At 46.5% G+C, this 5,873-nt stretch overlaps 1 pseudogene; it reads right to left on the bottom strand.

Moving 5' to 3' along the window:
• Nucleotides 1-4,639: 4,639 nt before the first annotated feature.
• Nucleotides 4,640-5,866, bottom strand: LOC101984282 (annotated as a pseudogene).
• Nucleotides 5,867-5,873: the final 7 nt, after the last annotated feature.

Below are 5,873 nucleotides of genomic sequence, written 5' to 3'. Positions count from 1 at the left end.
ACAGACAAGCCACGGCATCTCTGCTCCACACCTATCGCTGAGCTGGTCCAGTGTGATCTGACCTAGATGCTCTTGACTTTGTTCGCTGTAGTCCAGCCTTCCTCATTCTCGCTCTTGTGGTCTCTTCTACTTGGAATACTTCTTCCTCCGTTCCTCATGTTCTTGTCCCCTTGCCAGTATCCATGTAGCTCACCCAGTCTTCAGAAAGGCCTTTGATCTCCACGCCAGTGTAGGCCCCTCTTTATGACATCATGTAAATCTCTCTTCTCACATCTATTGCTGTCTGCGAATGTCCACATTATACACGTGTGTGTGTGGGTGTGCATAAATGTGCACATGTGTAGGGGTCAGAGGAAGGCATTAGTGGAACCTCCTCTATCACTCTGCCTTCCCATGAGATAGGGTCTCCCACTGAACCCGGAATTAGGCTGGCAGCCGGAGATCCTGTCTCCATCCCCCACAGGGTTCCAGGTGTATGTGTCCACACCTAGCTTTCCACATGGATTCTGGGGATCTGAACTCAGGTCCTCATGCTTTTGTAGCAGGTGCTATCATCCACCAAGCCACCTCCTGAGGAGAGCCATAGTAACTTGGGGAGAAGGGGGTTTATTTTAGCTTATGGTCTATAATATGCCATGAAGAGAAGTTGGGGCAGGAATTCAGAGGCAGGAACTGAAACACAGATCATGGAAGAACACTGCTTACTGGCTTGATCTTCATGGCTTGCTGATTCTTTTATTTATTTATTTATTTATTTATTTATTTATTTATTTATTTATTTATTATGTATACAATATTTTGTCTGTGTGTATGTCTGCAGGCCAGAAGAGGGCACCAGACCTCATTACAGATGGTTGTGAGCCACCATGTGGTTGCTGGGAATTGAACTCAGGACCTTCGGAAGAGCAGGCAATGCTCTTAACCACTGAGCCGTCTCTCCAGCCTGGCTTGCTGATTCTTATACCATTTAGGCCCACAATGGACTGGGCCCTCCCACATCAACCATCAACCAAGAAAATGCACCGCAGACTTACTTGCCCACAGGCCAGTCTTACAGAGGCATTTTCTCTGTGAAGGTTCCCTCTTTCCAGATGACTTCAGCTTGTGTCAAGTTGACACAAACTAACCTTGACTCTGCAATGTTGTGTCCAACCCAAGCCCGGGAGCCCCAAGAATGTCCCCTCCCTAGGGATGGGTGGAGAGCAGCAACAAGACAGAGGGTCAAGGTAGGTTTCTGGGGGGTGGTGACCTCCTTTTCCTTGACTTGAGTTTGACTAGGGCAACTGTGTTTCAGTTACAAGTCACTGAACTGTGTGCTATTCTGTAAACATGATACAGTTCAATAAAATGTTTGAAAATAAGGAAAATGAGGGAACTCAGTAAGTGGGGATAGACTTTTTTTTTGGAATTTGCATTTGAAACATTGATCCTCAGCCAAGGAAGTCTTTGTCCCCTTGTCTCTCCAGGAGGGCATCTGGCTGTGTTCAGAGACAGTTTTGATTGCCACAGGTAGAGGGAATGCCATTGGCATGCAGTGGGTAGGGGCTGAGGATGCAGCTGAAGGACCCATGATGTTTAATGTGGCCCTCTAATGAGCCATTACCCAGGCCCAAAGGCCAGATTCTGAGACTGAGAAACTCTGCTTCCAAAGAAGCCATCTGAGGGACTTGAGGATCACTTGGACATTAATTTGGCCCATTGCAGTCTTTGCGGATACAGACAGCCTTATTTACTGGATTTGGACGGTGTTTCTATTCCCAGGGGCGCATCTGAGAGCAGGAGTGAATTTCATCGGCTGCCTCGTAAATCTCCGAAATGGAAAACAGGCTAAATAGTCCTCTCTCTCTCTTAGTCTTTGAAGCCCTCCGAAGCGGGCCGTGACAGTAAGCTCAAAACAAAAGACCCTAGACACAATTTAAATGTCATTTCAGGGCTGGGACTAGGGCATGAATATTTAAGCTGTAAATCATTTGGGTCGTGTCTAAATCTTTTATAGATTTTGCTAAGGTGAAAGAAATGAGTCACTACTTTTTAATAAAGTTCGCCTTCCCTCCATAGCATTAGCAAACCCAGCCAAGTGAACCAGGCTGTATCTGCGGGAGAGAACAGGCATGTGTGTTTATGGGGACAATATTAGATTCTGTCCCCAGTATGCTGTCTTTATGGTTCAGAACCAAAGAACAGGTAGAAGATTTGTTCTGGCTCAGGGTGCCCTTGCCAGCCGAACTCTGTGCACAGACCTCCAGGAGTGTGTGGTGGTGCCCTTGCCAGCCGAACTCTGTGCACAGACATCCAGGTGTGTGTGGTGGGTGGAGGTGAGTAAACTCTGGGTCCCAACTACAGAGGAGTGATAAAATTAAAGACAAATGGGGGTGTAAGTCAGAGAGAGTGCACGTGAGATTTTTAAAAATAATTACAGATTCCATGAAGTCCATGAAGAATATTTTTAATTTTTTTATAGAAGAAGTCATGCCTCCTACGTCTCGTTCCCCAACCCTACCCGGGAATTAACTTTGAATGTTAATATAGAAGCAGCATTTCTCATCTCTAAATGTTGCTTTTGATTTTGACAGGGTATCTAAAAGGCTGCTATTAGACAAATTTTCATTAACTAATAAGCTGGTTCTCGGGCAAAACATGATTTTTTTGTCATCTCGTGTGAAAATTGAAAAAGCCATAATTAGGAAGAAAATCACTAATTATAAGGCAGAGAATTTGTTTGCTAAGAATAGTCATTAAGAGACGGAGAAAGCATTAGGAACCTCGATACAGAAAACAACTATTAAACGCACGCGGGATCGAGGCATTGGCCCGAGCGTAATGACGGCCTTAACTTCCAGGCCTGTAATTGTGGTCTGATCGGAGGCATTGTTAGCAATCTACAGTGGGGCTCAAATGGAAAGCAGCGTAGCTACTGGGCTCCAAATTACAGACTGAAGTTTTAATTTCTGGAGAACATTTCTGCGGGCAGAGAGCCGCTGCTCAACTGTCAACACTGTTTTCGGTGTAGGACTTGATGCACTGGTCAAGACCAGAACAGAGAGCAAGGCTGCTGCAGCCCAGACAGTTTGCTGCACATGTGTTACATGCAAAGTGCCTGCTGTCTGAAGACGCTCTGAAGCCTGCACATCCCCTCTTTCCTAAGAAATAGCGTCACTGGTTTGCTCTCCAACTAACATGTTTGCTGAGGGGAGAATGGGAAAAAATTAATGAAGAAATTGAAAATTTATCTTTATCTCCACTACACAAGGAGTTCACCTTTTGGAGTTTTTTTCTTCCCTTTCCTTTTAGGTACCCTTTAAATTGTTTATTGTCACATACCAGATATGGGGGCAAAGTGGACGTATTTTAGCTTCCCAATGCTAATTTTCAGACTTGTTTATCTCATGTATATGGGTGTTCTGTCTACATATATGTCCGTGCACCACGTGCATACCTGAACCTATGGAGATCAGACGAGGGCATCGGACCCACTAGAACTGGAGTTCCAGATGGTGTGAGTGTATGTGAGCACTGAGAATTGAACCATGGTCCTCTACAAGAGTAGCAATAGCTCTTAACCACTAAGCTGCCTCTTTAGTCCCTGTTTTATTTTATTTTATTTCATTTTTTATTGAGACTGAGCTTTACTTTATAGCCCATGCAGGTCCGAAATTCATGCATAGCCTTGACTGACCTCCAAGGTAACCTTGAGGTAACCCTCCTGCTTCATCTTCTCAAGTGCCAAGACTGCGTTTGTGAGATATCACACTAATTTCTCTGTTCAATTTTTTTTAGCATTTATTTAATTATTATGTATACAGTGTTCTGTCTGCATGTGTGCCTGCACACCAGAAGAGGGTACCGGATCTCATACATGGTTGTGAGCCACCATGTGGTTGCTGGGAATTGGACTCAAGACCTCTAGAAGATCAGCCAGTGCTCTTAAACACTGAGCCATCTATCTCTCCAGTCCTTTCTCTAGGCAATTTTAAGTAAATTTTGAAATGATTCTGAGATTCCACCTTACACCTGTTAGAATGGCTAAGATCAAAAACACTGATGACAGCTTATTTTGGAGAACATGTGGAGTGAGGGGAACACTCCTCCATTGCTGGTGGGAGTGTGAACTTGTACAGTCTCTTTGGAAATCAATGTGGTTGTTCCTTAGAAAATTGGGAATCAATCTACCTCAAGACCCAGCTATATCAACCTTGGGCATATACCCAAAGGATGCTCAGTTATACCACATGGACACTTGCTCAATTATGTTCATAGAAGTGTTATTCTTAAGAGCTAGAACTTGGAAACAATCTAGATGCCCCTCAACCAAAGAATGGATAAGGAAAGTGTGGTACAATGAAGTATTATGCAGCTGTAAAAAGCAATGACCTGATGTGGGATGTCCTTCTGTACATGTGGTTTTTTTTTTTTGTTTTTTTTTTTGTTTTTTGTTTTGGAACTCAGTGCTTTTTATTTACAAAAAGAAAAACAAAATAGAAGAGTCTAAAGCTGACCCACTGGAGACACAGGAGTGATGTGGCAATGATGGGGGCTCTGGCTCTGGGGAGGCTCAGGGGTCCCAGCCTCTCTTGCTTCCCCATGGTGATTCCCACCTTGCCTCAAAGGCTCAAATCAATGGGCCAGAAGTTGAGTCTCCACTACCCACTCTGGGTAGAAGGGTTTTCCAGGAGCCTGAGTTCCCAGCTCAAGGGAGCTGGAATGACAGGGAAACTGAGGCTAGAGGGTGCCCTGGTTTCTGCTACCCGCCTCACTGTGGTGTGATCCACACAGCCTCGGCCCGGATGAGGGCAATGAGGTCCTGGTTGATGAGGAAGACAAATCTCAGGCTGGCGATCTCCACCACAGAGTTGTTGCTAAGCCTCCACTTGGAACCACACAGCACAGGCCGGCCATCGATATAGATAGGCCACCAGCCCTCATTGGCAATGAAGAAGTCACCATTGTTTTTCAGCTTGATGACACCTTGCTTGCGGGAGATCTTCCAGGCTGGACCTTCTAGAGACAGGTCCACATCGATCTGGTTGTCCTTGGTTGCTCTGCCCAGGGTGATCTCACGAGAATGCATTAGGTATCGCACCATGAGGCCCCGCAACACGGCCAGGGTCTGGTTGTCGAAGTCTGGAGAGCTCATGCCTGTGATGCTGTCCACAAGCACCTGCCACTTATGCAGTTCCTGCTCCAGCTGCCGGATTTCTCGTTTCTGCCGCCGGTCAGCCACTGTCAGCTCATGCTCCAGGACTTCGTCTCGCATGTCCTTGAGCTTACTGTCGTCAATCAGGTCCTCTGCATCAGAGAAGTTTAGCACTTGGTCCCCCTTAGGCAGTGGCTGCACTGTCTGGTCCTCAAGTAGATAATACTGTTTCATGAGCTGCTAGTGGGCCTGCAGAGCCTTGGCAGTACGAGCCAGGTAGAAGGCATCAGGGTGTCTGTGTAGCAAGTCCTGGAATGTTTCCAAGGTGGGCTGGCTGGTCGATCCTACTTTGCTCAGCAACTGCTCTTCAGCCTTGCTGAACAGGGCCTTGCTCTGAATGGCTGCAATGGCTTCTGGGTGCAATTGCCTCATGGCCTGGCAAGCCAGCTTGGAGATGACAGGGTCGTAGAGCAGGGCGTACCAACGCTCTTGAACTTCCCGAAGGGTGAAACGACAGCTAAACTTCACACCCAGGTGGACGGATGTCAGATCATTGGTCTGCAGCACAGCATTGATAAGTAGGAGGTCGTCTGCAGGCTTCCAGCGGCCCAGATCCTTCGTTACCTGAAGTGGCTGTTTGCTTTTCTTCACACGCTTAGTGAGTCCAGGGGTTGGGGCAGGGCTGGGTGGCACAGGTGTGCTGGGGGCCTTGGATATCTTCTTCTTCTCACTAGAGGAG

This window comes from Microtus ochrogaster, chromosome 8, assembly GCF_000317375.1.
Source record: "Microtus ochrogaster isolate Prairie Vole_2 chromosome 8, MicOch1.0, whole genome shotgun sequence".
NCBI classification, from domain to species: Eukaryota; Metazoa; Chordata; class Mammalia; order Rodentia; family Cricetidae; genus Microtus; species Microtus ochrogaster.
Note: the sequence above shows the minus strand (reverse complement) of the source record. Positions and strands in the feature narration are given on the sequence as shown.